At 39.1% G+C, this 27,400-nt stretch overlaps 1 protein-coding gene across 15 annotated transcripts in view; it reads right to left on the bottom strand.

Moving 5' to 3' along the window:
* Window positions 1-27,400, bottom strand: part of AUH (AU RNA binding methylglutaconyl-CoA hydratase) — a 212,427-nt gene that overhangs the window by 38,837 nt on the left and 146,190 nt on the right. The window lies entirely within an intron of this gene.

Raw genomic sequence — 27,400 nt, 5'->3', positions numbered from 1 at the left:
TGCAGCAATATGACACATCCCCGTTTACGTGAGCTGAACTCATGAAAACTAAATTTATACTTTTATTGTTTTGAATTTAGTTAATGATTTGTCATGATAACAAGATGTATGAAATACTTTAGGTTGAAAATGACTATTTTGGGAGGAAAGAAAATATTGGGCGGGAAATAGTTTTCTCCAGATACATTCTGCAAGTTAATTCTGAAAAGGTTTCCCATAAAACAAAAAAATATAAAATAGCCAGTTCTGGACTAAAATCAAGAATGGTATAACAAAGGGATTTTTGGGAAAGGTGTGTCTAAGTAAAACAGAGATTAAGGCTGACCACCTGGCTGTCCAGAGAGCCCAGCGTCAGTGAGCCTTGCTGCTAGTCCACCATCAGGGCTCCTACAGCCATCACAAAGCTGCCAGGGGTGGGGGCGGGGGGGGGTCCCTAGACAGCTACATTGTTTTAGTCAAGACACATAATTTCAACAAATGGGTGCTCAACTTTGAGCTATTCTTGAAGAGGGGTCAGACATATGAGTCCCTTACTATTTTCTTCTTTCTGAGTTCAGGAATAGATACAAACTGTACTTTTAGAAATACCTGACTGCATCACAGCCCCACATCTTCCTCCTGGGTCCCAGAGTGGACCTGACAATGTCACAGCCCACGTCTTCCTCCTGTGACCCAGAGTGGACCTTGCTGCATCACAGCCCCACGTCTTCCTCCCTGTGTCCCGGAGTGGACCTGACTGCACCACAGCCCCATGTCTTCTTCCTGTGACCCAGAGTGGATCTGACTACATCACAGCCCCACATCTTCCGCCTGTATCCCAGAGTGGACCTCACTGCACCACAGCCCCACGTCTTCCTACCTGTGTCCCAGAGTGGACCTCACTGCACCACAGCCCCAAGTCTTCCTCCCTGTGTCCCAGAGCAGATCTGACTGCACCACAGCGCATCTTCCTCCCTGGGTCTCAGAGTGGACCTCACTGCATCACAGCCCCACGTCTTCCTCCCTGGGTCCCTTATTGTTGTAAGCCACTGAGTTTTAAGAGTGGTTTTATTACACAGAATAACTCAAATACACATAAAATAAAATTTAGGGGGAAAAATCACTAGAGATGAAGAGAGCACTGATGTGTTTTATTTTTCTTAAAACATGTGAACCTGTCAACAAATCCTGAAAAAATAAAGAGCAAAACCTGACCGGCTTACAAATAGAAACAGACAAATCCACACTAAGGGAAGTTTTACTACACTTTTATCAGAAATTATTAGATGAAGCAGACAAAAAATTGTTACAGATATAGACCAGAAGTTGGCAAAATGGGGCTTGTAGATCAAATCTCGCTTGCCACCTGTTTTTGCAAACAGAGTTTTGAGACGTGGTCACACCCCTCACTTGTGTACTGTTTAGGGCTGCTTTCACACTAGAGGGACAGGTAGTTGCAACAGAGCCATGTGGCTTGTGAAACTTAACATATTTATCATCTGGCCTTTTAGAGAAAAAGAGTGCCCACCCCTGACATAGGCTATTAGAAGCATACGAATGACAAGCTTGATCTAAAGAACCCCATACCTCATCTACTACTGTTGTTAGGTGCTGTCAAGTTGATTTCAACTCATAGCCACCCCATGTGACAGAGGGGAACTGCCCCACAAGGTTTTCTAGGCTGTAATCTTTACAGGAGCAGATTGCCAGGTCTTTCTCCCCAGGAGCTGCTGTGTGGGTTCAAATCTCCAACCTTTCGGTTAGCAGATGAGTGCTTAACCATTGTGCCACCAGGGCTCCTAACCTCATCTATTACTTCTAAGTATACACAGTGAACTCGATGGACTGCCTTGTGGACTGCCTTGTTTTTCTGGGTCTCGCAAGTTTTCTGCCTTTGACAGGATGCATTCTTTCCACTTTATCACTCTCTAAAAAAAAAAAAACTTTTAGTTTTTTTTTATTAGTGGGAAATATTTGACTTTCCCTTCTTTGACAGGTTTCTACCGTAAACAGGTTCCAGCTTTTGCAGGTTTCACTGCACATGCAACATATACGAAAACTAACTATATGCTAAGTCTCAGAGGACATCTTGACAAATACAAAATAGCTTGTCTACATACAAATAAATAAAAACCAGATACAAAACAAAATATCTCCAAAGCCATCTGTTTCAAAATTAAAAACATTTCTAAACAACTGACTTATGAGAAAGTAATAAACATGGTAAATATCTCAGTTCTTCTAAATTTATCTATAAATTTAATAAAAAACAAATAAGTCTAATAGGTTGGCTGTAGTTCAGAGACAGGAAACCCTGGTGGCGTAGTGGTTAAGAGCTGCATCTGCTAACCAAAAGGTGGGCAGTTTGAATCCACCAGGCGCTCCTTGGAGACTCTATGGGGCAGTTCTACTCTGTTCCATAGGCTCACTATGAGTCAGAATTGACTCGACATCAACGGGTTTGATTTTATAGTCTAGGGGCTAGGTTATTTGGATCAGACAATTCTTCCACTGGAAACAATAAAAAATGTTGGATTTAAGGATTCGAAAAGAAGTGGACACGTTAAAAAGTGCTGGGGATTCAAAAGGACAGTAAGAAACTCCCACGTCATTTTAGGGATGGAATCCAGTACTCACAGCTATAGGGTTGCTATGAGTTGGAATCGACTCAACGGCAACAGGTTTGATATTTGGTATAGTTGTTTATATCCTGAAACAATTTATGAATACTACACATTGGGCTCTCATCCTGAGATTCCAAGGTCACAGGGACAGAGAAGAACAGAAGTCAAGGCACAGAGCCTAATCAAGGCGAGGTTACAGGACACCCACTCACTATTAAGTTGAGACTTCAAAGGGCTATATATTCTAAGGAAAAGGGTAAATCAGATCTCTAGCCTCATAACCTGAAAGGGGTACAGAAAAGTCTGCCTTGGTACTGAACCGTGCAAGAGGGAGGGGAAAAAAAGAATGAGAAAAACTCCCTGAGAAGTTGTGGCCACAGAACTGCCATGTGTAGTTTTGCATAACAGTTTTGCATAGCCTGGGTACTCCAGAGACCCTCAAGAACTGAACTTGATCTGATGGCTTCAAACTAGTACTGCTTGCAGGCAAATGGCACAAATGCAAAAGCTCTCTGGCAGAGGGTGCATTCATCCTAGATCAGGGAACCCCCATGAATAGTTTCCCAAGGGTAATGACTAGCAAGCAGTCAAAGATACTCAGACACAAAAAGAAAAAGATAACATGAACAGGAACCAGTAGAAACAACAAACAGAGTAAAAAGGTCCAGGCAGACTTCAGAAACTGAATGATCAAGGAAAAATTTTAAAGCAACTATGTTTACCGCATTTAAATAAATGACAAACTTGAAGATATCTGCAGGGAACAGAAAACTAGAAAAAGTGATGGCAGATTTTAAAGTGAACCAAATAGAATCTCTAGAAAGGAAAAACAGAATAACTAAAATAAAAACTTGACAAATATATTTGACAGCAAACTGAACACAACAAAATAAGGCGTAAATTGGGAGATAGAGCTGAAGAATTATCCAAAATACAGCATACAGAGAAAAGATAGGTAAAATAAAAGAGAGGTTAAGAGACATCGATAGAGTGACAAGGTCTAACATACATTTGATCAGAGACTAAGAAGAAATAAAAGAAGGAAAAGGCTAAGGTATTATTTTCAAGATAATGGCTGGATATTTCCAAAACACTGAAGGACTCCAATTCACATATTAAGAGTGCCAATGAATTAGAAGGTAAGTAAAATGAAATCTACATCTTACTAAGCTATAATGGAACTTCAGGAAGCCTAGGACAACAACAAAAAAAGACATATTACCTTCAAAGGAACAAGAGTTACACTAAAGCTGACTTTTCTGTAGCAATACTGGAAGACAGAAGAGAGTGGAATATCTTCGTTGTGGTGAAAGAAAATAAATGCCAACCTAGGAGTACACAACCCAACAAAAATATCTTTCAAGAATGAAAGCAAAAACCATGAGAAGATAAAATAGTTAAATTCAAAATAGACTGAGATTTAAAATATAAAGATGAAGCTATACAAGTATTAAAAAAAATGGGATGAATTTTTAATAACCTGGGTTTATGTCTCAAAATCTAGAGGTAATAAAAAAGATCAATACATTTTTATGTATTAAAAAACTTACGAAGTAAAACAGAGAGGAAGGAGAGACAGCAAACAAAAATAACAGTAAAAAAAATTTGAAAAAAAGAATCACAGATAAAGAATTAATTCATAACATATAAAGGACTAATAAAAATTGAGAGGAATAACCCATGAAAAAAGGAAACAGGGCAAAATATATGAACAATTAAAAATGCTCTTAAACATGAAAATTATCAACTTTGCTCATAGAGAAATGCAAGCTGTATAACCCCCAAGATAGCCCTTCTCATCTGTCAGACTGGCAGATAAAAAATATCTCACAGTTAAACAACGGGTCTGTTAGTGTGGCTATGGAGAAGTACGTACTCTTATACACTGCTATTGGGAATGCAAACTATTACTACCACTGTGAAGCAAAGTTTGGCAATACTTCAGAAAATTTACACTTTGGCCCAGAAATCTCACTTCTGGGAATCTAATAAAAGATGTTATTTTGTTGTGGTTAGGTAGTCTTGAGTCAACTCCAACTCATAACGACCCTATCTATGCATAACAGAACAAAACAACGCCCGGCCCTGTCCCAGCCTCACAATGATTGTTGCTTTTGAGCCCACTGTTGCAGCCACTGTGTTAATCCATCTTACTGAGGATCTTCCTCTTTTTTTGCCACCGCTCTACTTTACCAAGCATGATGTCCTTTTCTAGGAACTGGTCCCTCCTGATAACCTGTCCAAAGTACAGAAGACGAAGTCTCACCATCCTCGCTTCTAAGAAGCACTCTGGCTGCTAATTCTTCCAGGCTAAAAGCGTTCGTTCTCCTGGCAGGCAGTCCATGGTACATTCGATGTTCTTCGCCAACACCGTAATTCAAAGGCATCATTTTTCTTTAGTCTTCTTTATTCACTGTCCAGCTTTCGCATGCATATGAGGTGACTGAAAATATCATGACTTGGGTCAGGTGCAGCTTAGTTTTCAGCGTGAAATCTTTTTTTTTTTTTTTTAACACTTTAAAGAGATAGATTGGTAAAGATGTGAAATAACACATGCACAAGGTTTTCACCGTGACGTTATTTGTAATAACAAAAGAATGAAAACAAGCCAAATATCTATCAATAGAGTATAAGTTGAACAGAGAAAAAAGAAACGAGGAAGATACTTACGCAGTTGTAAAAATAAATAGATATATATAAATCGCTACTGCGTTTTCCTACATGCTTACTGTATGGGTCACATGGTAGGTGTATATTTAACTTTTTAGAAAACCGTTTGGTTGTACCATTTTACATTCCTACCAGCTGCATATGAGAGTTCCAGGGGCTCCACATGCTAGTCAACACTTGGAAGAGTCAGTCTTCTTAATTTTAGTTATTCCAATGGGTGTTATAAGTTCCTGGGCGGTGCAAGCGGTTAGGTGCTCAGCTGCCAACCCAAAGGCTGGCGGTTCAACTCTACTCAGAGGCACCTCAGAAGAAAGACTTGGTGATTTACTTCTGAAAAATCAGCCTCTGAAAACCATATGAAGCACAGTTCCACCCTGACACACGTGTGGCTGTCAAGGGTTGAAATCAACCCAGCAGCAATTAGTTTGGTTTTCTGGTTTACTAAGTGTTTAGTGTTATCTCACTGTAGCTTTAATTTGCATTTCCCTAAATGATAAATGTTACTGGACACCTTTTCATGTGCTGACTTGCCATCAGTGTGTCTTCTTTAAGGGGACCTGGTGGCACAGAGGTTAAGCACTGAAGGATTAGAGGTTTGAACCTGCCAGTTGCTCTGCAGGAGCAAGACGCGGCTGTCTGCTTCCATAAAGATCACAGCCTCGGAAGCCCCGCGGGACAGTTCCCCTCCGTCCTGTAGGGTCTGCCTCGGAAGCCCCGCGGGACAGTTCCCCTCCGTCCTGTAGGGTCGCTACGAGTCAGAATTGACTTGATGGCAATGGGTCTTGGCATCTTCTTTGGTAAAATGTCTGCTCAACTGTTTTGCCCATTTTTTAAGTTGGACTGCTTGTTTTCTTACTACTGAGTTTTGAGAGTTCTTTATACATTCTGGATACAAGTCCTTTGCCAAATATTTGATTTACAAATATTTTCTCCCAGCCCATGGCTTGTCTTTCAATTCTCTTAACAGTGCCTTTTGAAGACCTGTTGTTGCCACTTGCCATCGAGCCAGCTCTGACTCATGACAACTTTGTGTAACAGGTTGAAACGATGCCCAGTCCTGTGCCATCTTCACGATCGCTGTTATGCTCGAGTCCATCGCTGTTGCTCTTTTGAAGAGCGGATATGCTTAATTTTAGTGAGGTCCAATAATTCACTTTTTTTCTTGTATGGGTTGTACTTTTGGTATCTTATCTAAAGAAATCTTCGCCTAACCTAAGACCACAAAGATTTTTTCCCCTAGGGTTTGTTGTAGAAATTTTATATTTTTAGGTTTTATATTTAGGCTGATGATCTGTTTTGGGTTAATTTTTACATGTGGTGTGAGATATGAATCGAAGTTCCTTTTTTTTGCACATGGATGACCAACAGTTGAAAAGACTATTCTTTCTTTAATGAACTGCCTTGGCACCAGTCTTTATGTTAAAATGCTTAAATTTGTTATTATTTGTTATTGTTGTCTTTAAGGGGCCTACTAAGAATCTGCCTCAAAATAAAGAGCATATATGTCTTCTTCCTGAAAAAAATGCCTAAAATTATTAGGAGAAAAAAAAAAAGGGAGAGAGAGAAAGAGGACAAATTTTTAATGATGGTGGATTTTCTGACAAAGGAATCTATAGCCTAAAAGGTACCACGCGAGAATGCCTGCGGAGGGCAGCAGCAGCTATATATAGAAGCCTTGGATAAATGGCCCAGGGGATTGTCAGGGCTATGGCTGAGAAACAGGAATTTACACAGCTGTCAGGTAAGCCTTATACTTTGACTGCCTCGCGTTTATATAATACTAGTTTTTACCCTCATTGATTCACATTAAAAAATAGTAACATACACACATCTGTTACAATTAGCAGGCGATTACAATGGTGTTTTTTGTTCCTGGTCAAGAGTTTAACAAAGCCTTCATGTTTGCAGTGACAGCACCATGTAAATAATGAAAGAGAGAACACTAGAAACAGCAGAAGAGTACAACATTTCTAAACACTGACCTTGAGTTCAGTAATAGCTGGCTTTGGGAATACTAGAGCCACAGTGTTTCTGTGACACAACTAAGGAAACAATATTTCATAAATCATCTTGTCAGGCTCCTTTTTACTGTAAACTTACCCCTGCAGCTGTTCTTTCAGCTGATTATACAAAAGTTGTTTGTTCAATAGACCTTTTCTCTAGCAGTGACATAAGGTCAGTGTACTTAATGCTAATATATCCTTTATATCTTTGTTCGTGATTATTAATGTGACAGACAAAAGTTTACTTAAAGGTGGCGTTCAAAACATGTTTATAAACTAAACTTTTTTTTTTTAATTTAAACAAAAAAGACTATTTACATAAAAAAAAATCCGTTTTCTCTGAAAGCTGTAGTCTCCACTAACCTCTTCTTTTAGAAAGAAGAAAAAAACTAGAGAAATTTAAAAACAAAAACAACCTGAGTCAGTAGAGATGGAGACCCTGGAGCTCCAAGGTGCACACACTCCCCCCACTTCACTGGACCCAGGGCATCCTGGAAATCCATCCTCCCCACTCGGTTCTGCCACCCCTCGGCTCTGCACCCTGGGGACTCTACCAAGCCCAGCTCGTCACACACATCACTGGAGGGTTTTATATTTAAGGTGTGTATGCTGTTCTCACTCCTCTGAACAATGCTTTTAGTATCACGACCTTATCAAACCATTCTGGAAAGGGCCACAAAGAACACTGTATCTCTCAGCAAACATTTATCACGTCTTTAAAGCTCCTCTTCTGTGCCAGGGCCTGTCCCAGGGTCAGGAACAGCAGGAGAATGTTCCCTTCACAGTTTCCACACGTGAGTACAGTGGGATCTCCTGTATTCCAAGGAGCTGCAGGGTACCTGACTCACTGTTTTAAATGGCATGTTTCACTAGTTTTTGATTCTAGACCACTATAGAATATTTTTGTCACTGCTACATATTTGTAGCTATCTAATCATTCTTCTTATTCTACTGCCAAAGAAAACTAGTTAAAAACCTAACAAAAGAAAAAGTTTAAAAAATGCTGGACACATACATTATGTTTTCTTCTTTTTGGAAAACAGCACCTACAATTTTAAAATCATTAAATATGAGAAAATTTCCAGTTTCCAAAATATTTTTAATCACTGATCTTTGCTCCATGCTTTGACAGTAGATGGAGCCATCCCAAGACAAACATTTTATCATAAGGTGGATGGCTGAGATGTGTTGATCCACGATCCAAAGGCTCTTTGTTTCCTTCAGCTCAGAAGGGGACAGAGATTTGTGTTCTAGAAGATCCCTAATATTATTTCATCAACATACCCTCTGGGTGTTTGAAGGCAAGTAAGTGCCGGATAAAGAGAAATCAGCCACAAACAGATCAGTGGCTTCCCTCAGCATACAGATCAGCTGTCTGCACGTCAACACGTCTGGTGTGGCAAAACAGGAAGTGGACTGTCCCAGGAGTCAGAAGGCGTGGGTTTGAGACTCGGCCCTGCCACTTCAGTTGCTGTGCTACCGTAGGGATGACATTTCACCACATGTGTCATAGTTTCTCACCTATCATGTGAGGAAGATGGAATGAGCTTCCAGTTGCAAATATTCTGTGAGGGCAACACTGTCCACTTCTTACAGTATCCTCTTATGTGGCAGCAACAGTGCCCTGAGGCCCCCCAAAACGGTGAGACTAATGGGTCTTTCAATCTTTGGGATGCACTGACATCAGTTTAAGTCCAGGGTTCTCAAGCAAAAAACATAAAAATGAGTTCTCATCTTCTAATTTTAAATCAATTCATCTCCAGTAAAGAAGTTTCTCTTCCTCTCATAGGTCCTTCTACAATGTAGAGGTTGCCAGGGTGGTATTTATGCCTATGTTATGTGTTATTGGGGTGTAACTACTCATATAAGATTTTACTCATGTTGTCTTTACTACTTACAAAGTAGCTGGATTTCTGAGAGGAGTCACTGGAGAATGGTAAATATAAGTCAATCAGTGGTTGATCATGTATTCATTATAAAAGCCAGAAGCTGTGGTTTCCACTGACATAAGCTCCCAATGAGCCTGTAAAAGAAAAAGGAAAAGGGGGCCAAATGTCGACTGCATGTCGGGATAGAGTAAAATTTCCATTTACTCCTGCTCTCCTGAACATTCTATTTCATTCTCTGTATATTCCATTCAGCAACTTCCAATAAACTCCTACAACTGGTCAAGCAAAGAAAAATTCACTTTGCCCCTCTAAGTACTGTGATTATGTAATGTGGTATGGGATTATGTAAATATTTTCTCTACTCCAGTTCCTTCAATGTCCTCTCTACCCTTAAATGGCTCTTTATGTGTACCTGAGCCAGAAGAGCTGTTGATCTGGCTGTCTACCAACCAATCTTCCTTCCTTCCTTTCTTTCAGAACAAGTAGAAATCATTTTAAAACACTTTTACATGCAATCAAAGAAAAGCTACAGGACAATAATGATGCCTGGGGCGGGGGGCAGGGACATGAAGCAGCAAGTAGGGGACACTTCTCTGGTGTTTTTTATGTGCCAGGCCCTGGTTTAAGTATTTTATAAACTCATTTAATTCTTACAACTCTTTGAGGTGGGTCCCACAATCCCCACTTTACAGATGGGGAAACCAAGGCACAGAGAAGTTAAAGTGGCTTCCCCAGGCCCCAACGGCCCTTTCCAGAGCTAGGTATTCATACACAGGCAGTCTGACTCTGACGTCTGTACTTGTCACCATGACGCTGCTCTACTGTCTCTTATGACAGCAAAGATTATGTGTGGTGGTAACACTGCTGAATCCCAGCTCCATCAGGCTGGGGAGTACCAAGGGCAGAGGGTACTTGGATTATGAAGGAAGTAATATATGCCAAACAAAACGCAGGGGATCTCAAAAGAAAGGATATTTGAAGTATAACACTATGAAGATTAAGATATCATTGGCTGTGGCTATAATACAAGTTTTGACTAAACTGAAACAAAGGTATCATGACATAGCAAAGAAACGAAGTCATTAAAATTGATCTTTTAATATAAAAACATCAAAATGATCTTTTTTACTTTTATTTTTCAACAATAAATTAATCGCATTTGGTAGAGTTGTATAACTAAAATAGGCAAATTTTTGCTTCTATGCCAGTTATTATTAGTGTGTGTGTGTGTGTTTAATTGGGGTAAGTATATACAGAACAAACCATTTTTTACGTGTATGATTCAGTGACATTAATTACGTTCATCACGTTCTGCAGCCAATACCACTATCTGTTATTACACTAGTGTTTTTTATTTTTTTACTTTAAATCCAAAGTATGATTTACAATTTTAAAGGTAAGCTACAGTCCATTACTCCTTAGGAAATAAAGTCATCATGCAGTTCCTTAAAAAAGGTCCTTTCATTATTTGAAATGATTCAAGTTTACAAACATACGATAACAACTACTCAGAAATACAGAATGAAAAGTAAGCTAGTACTTAATAAATATTTCAATCTCAGACTATATAAGCGAATTCTGTCACTTAAGGAAAAGTTGGGAAATTAATTTGGCAGTTATCATTCTCATGTTTCATAGAGGATGCAAACATTAGGGCTTCCACAGGGTATAATGTGAAATCAGTAAATGACTAGATCTCTCAGAATTTCAGAGCAAAGGAGAATGAAGAAAACCAAGGACACAAGGAAAATATTAGCCCAAAGGGCTAAAGGACCACATGAAACACAGCCTCCACCAGTCTGAGGACAGAACTAAATGGTGCCCAGCTACCACCACTGACCGCTCTGACAGAGATCATAACAGAGTGTCCCAGACAGAATGGGAGGAAAATGTGGAAGAGAACTCAAATTCAGGAAGAAAGACAAGACTTACTGGTCTGACAGGGATCAGAAGAACCCCCAAGACTACACTTCCCGGACGCTCTGCTAACTCAGAATTGAAACCACTCCCAACGAAGATTAGACAGGCCTATAAAACAAATAACACATGCAAGAAACACACTTTCTAGTTCAATAAAGACCAAATGGGCAACTCCTGCCCAAAAGCAAGATGACAAGGCAGGAAGGAACAGGAACTGGAAGAATGGACAGAAGGAACCCAAGGTGGAAAGGGGGACTATGCTGTCACATTGTGGGGACTTCAACCAATGCCAAGAAACAATATGCATATACTTTTTAATGAAATATTAACTTGAGGTGGCCAGGATGGCGGAGCAGTCAAACACTTCCTGTGGTCCCTCTTACGACAAAGACTTGAGAAAACAAGTGAATCAAATATATATGACGAGCTACAAACCCTGAACATCAAAGGCAAAGTTGAGGAATCGAACTGAGCAGCAGGGGGAGGGAGAAATGGTTCAGAAGCAGTGAGGAATTGCCAGACCTGACCTCGCGGGAATCAGCTCCCCGCGGGCCAATTCTGACACTGCCACAAGCACAGTGAGCCAAGCACAGGCATTCAGGACACGTTCTCCACATTGGCAGAGGCTGAACAGTGGAGAGCCTGCTCAACCCTCCAGAACAAGTGAGAAGAAGCCCACAATCGGCAAACGATAAGTACCTGTGTTTAACCTACCGCAACCCAAAAATACCCCTTCGGGAAAAACCTCTCACCCACTTACCTGCTCCCTTCCCACTCTGCACTGGGCCCCAGCTGGCGGCATCCCCTGGGCTAGTAGAAGGATCCTGCACTCGCCCTGAGCCATTCTCCCAGCCTTGAAGAGGGAATAAATTAACAAACAGGGAAAAAATAATCTGTCGGCTCCCCTAAACGGGGAAGTCAGAGCAGAAACAGCTCCTTTGCCTAGGCACAGGCATAAGGGGTCCACGAACTCCAAATGCCATCCATCCCTGCACAGACCTGTGTGGGCCCATTTCAACAGCGTAGGCCCTAATTAATTAGCACAGTACCACAGGGTATATACCTAAAGTCTAAATTCAACTGTTACAGGTACATGGTGGAGAGGCAACTTTGTGTCATTTGACAGCACTCTGCCTAGTAAGCAAGGTCCTCACTTACCCACATCAGGGGCCTGAGGGCTAGTGGCTCTATCAACAACACCTAGCCACTTGTAACAGGGGTCCAAGGATAAGTGTTGCTTCAAAGTCCTTTAAAGCCAACAGCATTTGGTGCTCATGGTCTGGCTGTAAAACCCACTAGGGAACAGGGACATGCTTTCCTCACACACTTTCAGGGGCTCCTGCCAGCCTCCTGGCTGGCTCAGGGTATGACCCCCTACTGTAGCCAGATACCTGAGCCTATACCAATCACCCCTGCTCGTCTAAGACTGCAAGTGAGATACTGCATCACACACTTGATGACCGACTACCTGGACACCTGAGCTGAATCCACACAAGAAAAGTAAATGGGCTCTTGGGCTTACATACCTAGTAACAGCTCTAACCATCTGGTGACAGGATGTTAGCGCTTCAAAGGCACCAATAATCAAACTAGCTCACTCGGGCAACCTATTTGGGCATATCAAAACAAGATGCTAAGACACAGTAAGCAAATATAAAATAAACAAATACAATAACTTATTGATGGCTGAGAGCCAAGAGTCATTATCGAATCACATAAAGAGACATGCCATGATGGCTTTAGCAAGCCCCCAAAACAAAGAATCAAGAAACCTTCCAGATGAAGACACCTTCCTAGAATTACCAGAGGTAGAATTCAAAAGATTAATACACAGAACTGTTCAACAGATCAGGTAAAATGTAGAATAAGACAAGGAGCAGGCAGACAAAGCAAAGGAGGAGCTTAAGATTAGACAAGGGCATAATGACAAATTTAACAGGCTGCAAGAATCCACAGAGAGAAAGCAAACAAATTCAGAAGATTAACAATAAAATTCTAGAATTAGACAATTCAATAACAAGTCATACGAGCAGAACTGAGGCAATGGACATGAAAATTAGTGAGATTTAAGATAAAACACTCGGCACCAACATATTAGGGGAAAAACCAGATAAAAGAATTTAAAACAATGAAGAGGCCCTAAGAATTATGTGGGACTTTATCAAGAGGAATAACCTAAGAGTGATTGGAGTACCAGAACAGGAGAGAATAACACATAACACAGAGAGAACTGTTGAAGATTTCTTGGCAGAAAACTTCCCTGATATTGTGAAACATGAGAGATATCTATCCAAGATGCTCATCAAATCCCAAACAAGGTAGACCCCAAAAGAAAGTCAACAAGACATATTATAATCACACCTGTCAAAACCAAAGATAAAGAGAGAATTTTAAGAGCGGATAGGGATAAACGAAAAGTCATCTACAAAGGAGGCTCAGTAAGACTAAGCTTGGACTACTCAGCAGAAACCATGCATTCAAAAAGGCAATTGGATGACATATGTGAAGACTTGAAGGAAAAAAAATGACAGCCAAGAATTATATATGCAGAAAAACTGTCTCTCAAATAAGATGGCAGAATTAGGACATTTCCAGATAAAGAGAAGTTTAGGGAATGTGCAAAAACCAAGCCAAAACTACAAGAAATACTAAATGGAGTTCTCTGGTTAGAAAATCAAAACCATCAGATAACAACCTAAGACTAGAACACATGACAGAGCAACAAGATATCAACCCAGATAGGGAAGTTGCCAAAATAAATCAAGGGTGGGGAGGGGGGGAACCATAAAAACAGGGAAACAGCTACGTCATTATGTACAAGATGAAAACATTCAATCAATAAAGAGGGATTAAAAAATGTAGTCATAGAATTTTCATATGGAGAGAAAGTCAACGAGACATAAATGTTTAGTTTAAATTTGGAAAATTAAGAGTAAATATTAAGGTAACCACAAAGGAAACTAACAATTCTACACAACAAAATAAAAAACAAGAAAAACATAAAGACTCAGCAAATACAAAATGAACAAGGAATAAGAGGAAAAAATATATATAAAGAAAAATGACTCTACACAGAAAATTAAGTGGAACAAAGAAACTGTCAACAACACACACAAAAAAAGGCATCAAAATGGCAGCATTAAACTCATACCTAACTATAATTATGCTGAATGTAAATGTACTAAATACACCAATAAAGAGACAGAGAGTGGCAGAATGGATTAAAAAACACGATCCATCTGTATGCTGCCTACAAGGGACACACCTTAGACTTGGAGACACAAACAAACTAAAACTCAAATGATGGAAAAAAATACAGCAAGCAAACAATAATCAAAAAAGAGCTGGAGTGCCATATTAATTTCTGACAAAACAGACTTTAAAGTTAAATCCGCCACAAAGGATAAAGAAAGACACTATATAATGATTAAAGGGTCAATACATCAGGAGGACATAACCATAATAAATATTTACACACTCAATGACAGGGCTCCAAAACATATAAAACAAACTCTAACAGCATTGAAAAGAAAGATAGTAGGAGATCTGAACACGTCACGTTCGATGAAGGACAAAACATCCAGAAAGAACCTCAAGAAAGACATGGAAGATCTAACTTCCACAATCAAACAACTTGACCTCATAGACATATACAGAACACTCCACCCAACAGCAACCAAGTATACGTTCTTTTCCAACGCACGTGGAACATTTTCCAGAATAGACCACATATTAGGCCATAAAGGAAGCCTTAACAGAACCCAAAACATCAAAATATTACAAAGCATCATCTCTGACCATAAAGCCATAAAAGTAGAAATCAATAACATAAAAAGAAAGGAAAAAAAAATCAAACACATGAAAACTGAACAACACCTTGCTCAAAAACTATGCGTTATAGAAGAAATTAAGGACGGAATTAAGAAATTCATAGAATCAAATAAGAATGTGAACACATCCTACCAGAATCTTTGAGACACAGTGAAAGCAGGGCTCAGAGGTCAATTTATAGCAATAAATGCACACATCCAAAAAGAAGAAAGGGCCAAAAATCAAAGAATTAACCCAAGAACTCGAACAAATAGAAAGAAAACAACAACAGAAACCCTTGGGCACCAGAAGAAAGCAGACAGTCAAAATGAGAGCAGAATTAAAGGAAAAATAGAATAGAAAAACAACGGAGTTAACAAAAGCTGGTTCTTTGCAAAGATCAATAAAATCGATAAACCACTGACCAAACTGACAAAAGAACAACAGGAGAGGAAGGAAATAACCTAAGTGAGAAATGAGATGAACAATAGTACAGCAGACCCAACTGAAACTAAAGAATCATAACAGAATACTATGAAAAACTGTACTGTAATGAATTTGAAAACCTAGACGAAACAGACTTCTAGAAACACACTACCTACCTAACACAGAGGTTAAAAAAAAAAAAAGACGTAGAACAACTAAATAAACCTATGACAAAAGAAGAGATTGAAAAGGTAATTTAAAAACTTCTAACAAAAATAAAAAAGCCCTAGCCCTGATGGTTTCACTGGAGAATTCTACCAAGCTTTCAGAGAAGAGTTAACAACGCTACTACTAAAGGTATTTCAGAGCAAAGCAAACGATGGAATACTCCCAAACTCATTCTATGATGCCAGCATAACCCTAATACCAAAACCAGGTAAAGACACCACACAGAAAAAGTTACAGACCAATATCCCTCATGAACATAGATGCAAAAATCCTCAACAAAATTCTAGCCAAGAGAATTCAACGAGGTATCAAAAAAAGAAAAAAAAAATTCACCATGAACAAGTGGAATTCATACCAGGTATGCAGAAAAAAAAAAATTTTTTTTTTTTATGCAGGGATGGTTCAACAATAGAAAAACAATCAATGTAATCCACCACATAATTAAAACAAAAGAACCACATGATCCTATCAATTGATACAGAAAAGGCATCTCACAAAGTCCAACACCCATTCATGATAAAAACTCTCAGCAAAACAGGAACAGAACGGAAATTTCTCAACATAGTAAAGGGCATTTATACAAAGCCAATAGCCAACATCATCCTAAATGTAGAATCTGAAAGCATTCCCCTTGAGAAAAGGAACTAGACAAGGATGCCCCTTATCACAACTCTTATTCAACATCATGCTGGAGGTCCTAGCCAGAGCACGTAGGCTAGAAAAAGAAATAACGGATATCCAAATTGGTAAGGAAGAATTAAAAGTATCTCTATTTGCAGATGATACAATCTTATAGACAGAAAACCCTAAATCCACAAGAAAACTACTAGAAGAGTTCAGCAACGTATCAGGATACAAGATAAACGTACAAAAATAAGTTGGATTCAGCTACACCAAGAGGAAGTCAAAGAAGAACTTACCAAATCAATACCACTTAGAATAGCCCCCAAGAAGGTAAAATACTTAAAAATAAATCTAACCAGAGACGTAAAAGACCTGTACAAAGAAAACTACAAGACACTATTGCAAGAAACCAAGAGAGACTGACATAAGTGGAAAAACATACCTTGCTCAAGGATAGGAAGACTCGACAATGGAAAATATCTATTCTACCCAAAGTGATCTACAGATACAATGCAATCTTGATCCGAATTTCAATGGCAGTTTTTAATGAGATGGAGAAACAAATCACCAAATTCATATGGAAGGGAAAGAAAGAGGCCTCGGATAAGTAAAAAAAAACTGAAAAGGAAGAAAAAAGTGGGAAGCCTCATACTACCTTATTTTAGAATATATTATACCATCACGGTAGTCAAAAGAGCCTGGTACTGGTACAAAAACAGATATACATAGACCAATGGAATAGAATTGAGAATCCAGACATAAATTCATCCACCTATGAGCACCTGATATTTGACTAAGGCCCAAAGTCCATTAAAGGGGGAAAAGTCAGTCTCTTTAACAAATGGTACTGGCATAAATGGATATCCATCTGCAAAAAAAATGACACAAGACCCCTGCCTCACACCATGCACAAAAACTAACTCAAAATTGGTCAAAGACCTAAATATAAAATAAAAAATTACAAAGATCATGGGTGAAAAAATAGGGACAAAGCTAGGAGCCCTAATACATGGCATAAACAGTATACAAAATACTACTAACAATGCACAGACTCCAGAAAAGAAACTAGATAACTGAGAGCTCCTAAAAAATCAAACACTTACGCTCATCCAAAGACTTCACCAAAAGAGTAAAAAGACAATTGACAGACTGGGAAAAAAATTTTGGCTGTGACAAATAAGTGTCTAATCTCTGAAATCTACAAGATACTGCAAAACCTCAACAACAAAAAGATAAATAACCCAATTAAAAAATGGGCAAAGGGATATGAACAGGCACTTCACCAAAGAAGACATTCACATTCAGGTAGCTAACACATACATAAGGAAATGCTCACGATCATTAGCCATTAGAGAAATGCAAGTCAAAACTACAATGAGATACCATCTCACCCCAATAAAAAAAAAATAGGCTGGCATTAATCCAAAAAACACAGAAGAATAAATGTTGGAAAGGTTGTGCACATACTGGAACACTTATACAACGCTGGTGGAAATGTAAAACAGTTCAATCGCTTTGGAAATCCATTTGGCGCTTCCTTAGAAAGCTAGAAATAGAACTACCATATGATCCAGCAATCCCACTCCTTGGAATATATCCTAGAGAAATAAGAGCCTTCACGATATATGCACACCTGTGTTCACTGCAGCACTGTTTATAATAGCAAAACGATGGAAACAACCAAGGTGTCCACCAACAGATGAATGGATAAACAAATTATGGTATATTCACACAATGGAATACTAGGCAACGATAAGGAACAATGATGAATCTGTGAAACATTTCATAACATGGAGGAATATGAAAGGCATTACGCTGATTGAAATTGGTCAGTCACAAAAGGACAAATATTGTATGAGACCACTATTATAAGAAATCAAGAAAAGGTTTAAACACAGAAGAAAACATTCTTTGATGACTACGAGGGTGGGCAGGGAGGGAGGGAAAGGTGTATTCACTAATTAGATAGTAGACAAGAATTATTTTAGGTTACAGGAAGGACAACACACAAAACAGGGGATGTCAGCACAACTGGACTAATTCAAAAGCTAGTAAGTTTCCTCAATACAACCAAACACTTCAAGGGACAGAGTAGCAGAGGCGGGGGTCTGGGGATCATGGTTTCAGGGGAAATCTAGGTCAACTGGCATAACAAAGTGTATTAACATTCTAAAGCCCGCTTTGGTGAGTGGTGTCTGGGGTCTTAATAGCTAGGAAGCAGCCATCTAAGATGCATCAATTGGTCTCAACCCACCTGGAGCAAAGGAAAATGAAGAACACCAAAGACACAAGGAAAATATGAGCCCAGAAGGATGAAAGGGCCACATAAACCAGACACTCCATCAGTCCGAGTCCAGAAGAACTAGATGGTGCCCTGTTACCACCAATGATTGCCCTGACAGGGAACATAACAGAGAATCCCTGACAGAGCAGGAGAAAAGTGGGATGCAGACCTCAAATTCTAATAAAAAGACCAGACTTTACGGTCTGTCTGAGACTGGAGGGATCCCAGACATCACATGGCTCCTGGACTCTCTGTTAGCCCAAAACTAAAACCTTTCACAAAGCCAACTCTTTAAAGATTAGACTGGACTATAAGACATAAAACAATACTGGTGAGGAGTATGCTTTTTAGCTCAAGTAGACACATGAGAATAATTATGTGGGCAGCTCCTCTCTGGAGGCGAGATGAGAAGGCAGAGGGGGAGAGGAGCTGGTTGCATGGACACGGGAAATACAGCATAGAGAGGAGTGCGCTGTTTGTTACATTGTAGGGAGAGCAACTAGGGTCACATATTAATGCGTATAAGTTTTTGTATGAGAAACTGACTTGAATTGTAAACTTTCATTTAGAGCACAATTAAAAAAAAATTAACTTGAGCTGTAAACTTTCACCTAAAGCACAATAAAATTAAATATATATAAATCAATATAAAAAAAGAACTCTCAGAATTTACCAGATATTCATATTCAAAGTAAATCATGTCATACCCTAAATGCTAATTTTGTAAATAATATCTTCCTTTGTATTATGTGGAGCCCTGGTGGTGAAGTGATTATGAACTCAGCTGCTAACCAAGATTGGCAGTTCGAATCCACCAGGTGCTCCCTGGAAACCCCATGGGGCAGTTCTACTCTGTCCTATAGGGTTGCTAGGGGTTGGAACTGACATGATGGCAACAGGTTTGGTATTTTGGTTTGTATTACGTAAGTTTACAAACATACTCCACAGAACTTTTGTGCAAACGGAGAACAAATTACTGGATACAATCAAAAACTCAAGATAAATCTGCAATACTATTTAACCAACTGAGGCCAAACTGAATGGCTCATCACAGTAGGTAGGCCTCTCTGCCCAGAAGAAGCATCTCCCTATCTAAAATGAACCAAATCCTTATCAAGTTTTAGTGAAGAGTTAGCTTCCATGGATTTGTGGCTCTTCTGAGGTCCCAAACCTTGTTATTTGGACAGCTAAAGAGGAATGAAGACAGCAATAGCTCTGTGAGCTGCTCTCATTGGACAGTTTCCTTGTGCCCACACGTGGATCCATGCAACCACAGCATGCTTTCTGAGCTCCTAGAACCTCTTTTCAGATTACACAGTCCATCAAGGTTATCTAAATATATCACTATGTAGTGGATAAGCTTTATAAGCCTTATAATAAAATGTTAAGACAAGTAATTCTGCATATAAACCATATTTTAATAGTATTAAATATAGCATGATTCAAAGAGACAAAATTATAAATATGTAAGAAGAAATTAACATAAGAAACTTAAGTAAATAAGGTAAGTGAAAATGAACTGCATTCCTACCTAATTAAAATGTAATTAAAACTAAAGTCACTTTTGGCATACTTAAAGATCCAAATATAAACATATTTTTAGCATTAAGAGGAAATAATGTAACAAAGTAAATTTGAATTAAGTCTTGAGCCCACAGGCTTATATCAGAAATCAGACGTGAGAAAGACTGCAAAAATTTGAACAGAGTAACCTTTGGGTAGTGTGCACATAACTTACTCTGTCATCTTACCTTCCTAGATTTTGTGATTTGGGACTAAAATTAGGTGCTGGAAGAGAGGTCTAAGTATAAACAAAGTGCTACAGGAGTGAGTTTGGGGGAATCTTCACGGAGGAGGAAGCATTCAAGGTGGGATTCGACTGCCGTGCAGAGGTCTGGGAGCAAAGTAAGAGGCCCTGCGCACAGACTTCAGATCAAGGGCATGGAGGCAGGATTTAGGCCCTTCCAACAAGGAAACTCTGAGGGCCTAGTGGTTAAGAGCTATGGCTGCTAACCAAAAGGTCAGCAGTTCAAATCTACCAGGCACTCCTTGGAAAATCTACAGGGCAGTTCTACTCTGTCCTATAGGGTCACTATGAGTCGGAATCGACTCGATGGCAACGGGTAAAACAAGAGCAAGGGGCCTTGCATAGCTGAGATAGGACATGGATATGGGGTGGGAAGGACAAGACTGGGAAGCAAAATTAATGAAAGCCTGCAATGCCAAGGATTACTTTATGCTTTTTTGATTAGCAATGTGAGTCACTGAAGGCTCTGGAGTAAAGTTGATCTGGCAATCATATGGACATGAACATTCTGTAGAGAGGGTAGAATCCTGGAGACTAACTAAAAGGAGATAGCTTAGTTCAGGTGGCAGGTAATGGAAGTCTGAATTAACAGAGCGGCATTAGAAAGAAAAATGAATTCTAAACATGAGAGACGGCTGATCTAAACTAGCAAATTTCCCAAGAACATAGCTGTCTCTTCACTTAACACAAAACATCGAAAGCCACCTTATTTTGGCAACCATTTATTTATGTGTCATCAACACAGTACGTTTACATGGTGAAGATTATTTTCCCAAAACCAGAGCATTTCTCTTAACTAGCAACAGTTCTGAATGATAAAGTAGAGCCATCGACAACCCTAGACTCAAATATAATTAGCTATGAGCCTTGGAAAAGGTTCTAAGACTCTTAGGCTTGATGGCAAAATAAGAGACGACAGAACAACTCCTATCCCAGGACCTGGCATACAGCACAGATTTAAAGGTTACTTGAATTTGATGTTTCAACGTGTCACACAAAATTTCAAGTTTGAGAGGCGGAGCCAAGATGGCGGAATGGACAGCCGTTTCTTTCGGTCCAGCCTTCTTTACAACAAAGACCCAGAAAAACAAATGAAAAGAGTATATTTGTGACCAGCTGGGAGGCCTTAGCTTCAAAGGCAAGCTTAGAAAACGAACTGAACGGCAGGGGGAGGAAGAGACCGTTCAGAAGCAAAAAGGAGTTACTGGACCTGAATCGCTGGTAGCCCTCAGGCACCATTCCCAGAGCGGTGGTGGCGCCGGGCTGGTGCTAGCGTTCGGCTGCAGTTTTCCCATGGAGAAGCAGCCAGCCACACAGCCTACTCACACCTTTGGAACCTGAGAAGAAGAGCACCCTCCACAAAAGCTAAGTACTTGTGCATATCTTAACGCCCTCCCCACACCCAAGCCGGCTTCAGCGACTGAATCCCTGGTCCTGAGATAGGCACTGTTGAGCACCTGGAGTCATCCTCCTGGCCTTGGGGAAGGAAAAAATTTGCAATTGGGGGAAAAGATAATTCGCTAGCTCCGCTAACCAGGGGAGCTCAGGACAGAAGTGACTCCTGTCCAGGCATAAACCGTCTGTGGACTCTGAGCACCTTTTCCTTCTGCATGGACCTGTGTGGGCCTATTTCAGGAGAAAAGGCCCCTCTTGGCAGACTCCAACTGTTTCAACTGTGTGGTGGAGAGGTGGGTGTTTGATGTTTGACATTGCTTTGCCTATTAAACAAGATCCTCACCTACCCACATCAGCGATCTAAGTACTGGTAGCTCCACTCAGGTCACCCAGCCACCCACGACAGGGGTCCAGAGATAACTGGTACCTCTCAGTCCTTACAACCAAAAACTTTGCGTGTCCGTGGTCTGTCTACAAAACCCACCCACCTGCATGCTCTAGAGAACACAAATGCGCTTTCCTCAGAGACACTCGGGGGTCAGTTCTCAGCCCCATGCAATGTTCAGAGCATGACCCCCTGCTGCAATGAGATACCGGTATATACGCCAATCACCCCCACCACTCTAAAACTGTAGGACAGAGCCTATACCACACACTTGATGATCAGCTACCTGGAAACGTGAGCTGAATTCATACAAGAAAACTGAATGGACTCCTAGCCATCTGGTGACAGGACGTCAGAGCTCCAAAGGTGAAAATAATCAAGCTAGCTCACTCAAGCAATCCATAGGGGTATACGAAAACAAAACAAAGCAAGAAGCTACAACACAGTAAGCAAGCATAAACTAATACAATAACTTATAAATGCCTCAGGGACAAGAGTCAATATCAAGTCACATAAACAAACAGACCATGATCACCTCAATAGGCTCTCAGAACAAAGAATCCAGGGATCTTCCAGATGAAAGTGAATTCCTAGAATTACCGATGCAGAATACAAAAGTTTAATGTACAGAACCCTTCAAGACATCAGGAACGAAACGAAGCAATACACAGAACAAGCCAACAAACACACAGATAAAGCAATTGAAGATGCTAGAAAGATTATTCAGGAACATAATGAAAAGTTTAATATGCTAGAAAAATGCATAAACAGACAGCACTCAGAAATTCAGAAGACTAACAAAAATATTAAAGAAGTAGACAACTCAATAGAAAGTCAGAGGAGGAGAACTGAGCAAGTAGAAGCCAGAATTTCTGAACTCGAAGATAAATCACTTGGCACTAGTATATTTGAAGAAATATCAGATAAAAGAATTAAAAATCATGAAGAAAGCTTAAGAATCAAGTGTGACTCTATCGAGAGAAATAACTTATGAGTGATTGGAGTACCAGAACAGGGAGTGATAACAGAAAATACAGAGAGAACTGCTCAAAATTTGTTGGCAGAAAACTTCCCTAATATTGTGAAAGATGAGAAGATATCTATCCAAGATTCTCATCAAACTCCACATAAGGTAGATGTTAAAAGAAAGTCACCAAGAAATATAATCAAACTTGCCAAACCCAAAGGGAAAGAGAGAATTATAAGAGCAGTGAGGGATAAAATGAAAGGTCACCTACAAAGGAGAGCCAATAAGAATAAGCTTGGACTACTCGACAGAAACCATGCAAGCAAAAAGGCAATGGGATGACATATTTTAAAAATTGAAGGAAAAAAACTGACTGCCAAGAATCACATATGCCGCAAAACTGTCTCTTAAATATGAAGGTGAAGTTAAGACATTCCCAGATAAACACAAGTTTAGGGAATTCGTAAAAATCAAACCAAAACTACACAAAATGCTAAAGGGAGTTCTTTCGTTACGAAATCAATAATATCAGATATCAATCCAAGGCTAGAACACTGGGCAGAGCAACCAGAAGTCAACCCAGACAGGGAAATCCAAAAAAAAAAAAAAAACAGAGCAAGATGATTAAAAAAAAACCTCAAAACAGGGTAACAGCGATGTTATTTTATAAGAGGACAACATTAAAATAATAAAGAGGGACTAAGAAATGTAATCATATACCTTCCACATGGAGAGGAAGATATGCCAATACAAAGCAATAAAAGTTACATTTAAATTTATAAAAATATGAGTAAATACTAAGGTAGCCACAAATGAGATAAACTATCCTAGTCATCGAAATGAAATAGAAGAAAAAAATAAAGACTCAGCAGAAACAAAATCAACAACAATATGAAGAAAGGACAATGCATAAAGATAATCTATTCAGCACATAAAGTTAAATGGGAAAAAGAAACTCTCAACAACACACACAAAAAGACATCAAAATGAAAGCACTAAATTCATACCTATCCATAATTACCCTAAATGTAAACAGACTAAATGCACCAATAAAGAGACAGAGAGTGGCAGAATGGATTAAAAAGCAAGATACGCCTATATGCTGCCTACAAGAGACACACCTTAGACCTAGAGACACAAACAAACTAAAACTCAAAGGATGGAAAAAAATGTATCAAGCAAACAACAATCAAAAAAGACTAGAAGTGACAATATTAACTTCTGACAAAATAGACATTAAAGTGAAATCCATCAGAAAGGATAAAAAAGGACACTATATAATGATTAAAGGGATAAAAACACCAAGAAGATATATCCATATTAAATATTTATGCACTCAATGACAGGGCTGCAAGATACATAAAACAAACTCTACCAGCATTGAAAAGTGAGACAGACAGCTCCACAATAATAGTACGAGCCTTCAACACACACTTTTGGTGAAGGACGGGACATCCAGAAAGCTCAATAAAGACACGAAGGATCTAAATGCCACAGTCAACCAACTTGACCTCACAGACATATACAGAGCACTCCACCCAACAGCAACCAAGTATACCTTCTTTTCTAGTGCACATGGAACATTCTCTAGAATAGACCACATATTAGGTCATAAAGCAAACCTTAGCAAAATCCAAAACATTGAAATATTACAAAGTATCTTCTCTGACCATAAGGCCATAAACGTAGAAATCAATAACAGGAAAAGAAATCAAATGCTTGGAAACTGAACGATACCCTGCTCAAAAAAGACTGGATTAGAGAAGACAGTAAGGATGGAATAAAGAAATTCAGAGAATCCAGTGAGAATGAAAACACTTCCTATCAGAACCTTTGGGACACAGCAAAAGCGGTGCTCAGAGGCCAATTTATATCAATAAGTGCACACATACAAAAAGAAGAAAGGGCCCAAATCAAGGAATTATCCCTACAACTTGAACAAATAGAAAGAGAGCAACAAAAGAAACCCGCAGGCACCAGAAGAAAACAAATAATAAAAATCAGAGCTGAACTAAATGAAATAGAACACAGAAAAACAACTGAAAGAATTAACAAGACCAAAAGCTGGTTTTTTGAAAAAAAAAAAATCAACAAAATTGATAAACCACCGGCCAAACTGACAAAAGAAAAACAGGAGAGGAAGCAAATAACCTGAATAAGAAATGAGATGGGGGATATTAAAACAGATCCAACTGAAATTAAAAGAATCATATCAGATTACTATGAAAAATTGTACTTTTAACAAATTTGAAACCTAGAAGAAATGGATGAATTCCTAGAAACACACTACCTACCTAAACTAACACAGAGGTAGAACAACTAAACAGACCCATAACAAAAGAAGAGATTGAAAAGGTAATCAAAAAACTCCCAACAAAAAAAAAGCCCTGGTCCGGACGGCTTCACTGCAGAGTTCTACCAAACTTTCAGAGAAGAGTTAACACCACTACTACTAAAGGTATTTCAGAGCATAGGAACGGAGGGAATACTACCAAACTCATTCTATGAAGCCACCATACCGGATACCAAAACCAGGTAAAGACACCACAAGAAAAGAAAATTACATATACCTCATGAACGTAGATGCAAAAATCCTCAACAAAATTCTAGCCAATAGAATTGAACAATATATCAAAAAAAATTATTCACCATGACCAAGAGGGATTCATACCAGGTATGCAAGGATGGTTCAGCATTAGAAAAACAATTAATGTAATCCACCACATAAATAAAACAAAAGACAAGAATCACACGATTTTATCAATTGATGCAGAAAATGCATTTGACAAAGTTCAACACTCATTCGGGATAAAAACTCTCAGCAAAATAGGAATAGAAAGGAAATTCCTCAACATAATAAAGGGCATTTATACAAAGCCAACAGCCAAGATCCCCGCAAATGGAGAGAGTCTGAAAGCATTCCCACTGAGATCAGGTAGCAGACAAGGATGCACTTTATCACCACTCTTATTCAACGCTGTGTTGGAAGTCCTAGCCAGAGCAATTAGGCTAGATAAAGAAATAAAGGGCACCCAGATTGGCAAGGAAGAAGTAAAAGTATCTCTATTTGTAGATGACATGATCTTATACACAGAAAACCCTAAGGAATCCTCAGGAAAACTACTGAAACTAATAGTTCAGCAGAGTATCAGGATACAAGATAAACATACAAAAATCAGTTGGATTCCCCTATATCAACAAAAAGAACATTGAAGACGAAATCACCAAATCAATGCCATTTACAGTAGCCCCCAAGAAAATAAAATACTTAGGAATAAATCTCACCAGAGACGTAAAAGACTTATACAAAGAAAACTACAGTACGCTTCTGCAAGAAACCAAGAGACTTACTTATATAAGTGGAAAAACATTCCTTGCATGTGGATAGGAATACTTAATATTATAAAAATGTCTATTCTACCAAAAACGATCTATACATTTAATGCAATTCCGATCCAAATCCCAACAACATTCTTTAATGAGATGGAGAAACAAATCTCCAACTTCATATGGAAGGGAAAGAGGCCCCAGATAAATAAGGCATTACTGAAAAAGAGGAACGAAGTGGGAGGCCTTACTTTACCTGATTTTAGAACCCTGTTATACCGCCACAGTAGTCGAAACAGCCTGGTACTGGTGCACCAACACATACATAGACCAATGGAACAGAATTGAGAATCCAGACATAAACCCATCCACATATGAGCAGCTGATATTTGACAAAGGCCCCAAAACAGTTAAATGGGGAAAAGACAGTCTTTTTAACAAATTGTGCTACCATAACTGGATATCCATCTGCAAAAAAATGAAACAAGACCCATACCTCACTCCATGCAGAAAAATGAGCTCAAAATGGATCAAAGACCTAAATATAAAATCTAAAACGGTAAAGGTCATGGAAGAAAAAATAGGGACAACGTTAGGAGCCCTAATGCATGGCATAAACAGTACACAAAATATTATTAAGAATGCAGAAAAAAAACTAGGTACCTCGGAGTACCTAAAAATCAAACACCTATGCTCATCCAAAGACTTCACCAAAAGAGTAAAAAGAGTACCTACAGACTGGGAAAAAGTTTTTATGTATGACATTTCTGATCAGTGCCTGATCTCTAAAATCTACATGATACTGCAAAAACTCAACTACAAAAAAACAAAATAATAAATGTTGGAAAGTTTGCGGAGATACTGGAACACTCATACACTGCTGGTGCAAATGTAAAATAGTTCAATCACTTGGATATCCATTTAGCCCTTCCTTAAAAAGCTAGAAATAGAACTACCATATGATCCAGCAATCCCACTCCTTGGAATATATCCTAGAGAAATAAGAGCCTCCACAATATATGCACACCTGTGTTCACTGCAGCACTGTTTACAATAGCAGAA

The sequence above is a fragment of the Elephas maximus genome, chromosome 9, assembly GCF_024166365.1.
Source record: "Elephas maximus indicus isolate mEleMax1 chromosome 9, mEleMax1 primary haplotype, whole genome shotgun sequence".
Taxonomy (NCBI): Eukaryota; Metazoa; Chordata; class Mammalia; order Proboscidea; family Elephantidae; genus Elephas; species Elephas maximus.
The sequence above is the reverse complement of the archived record's forward strand: the minus strand, read 5'-3'. Positions and strand labels throughout refer to the sequence as shown.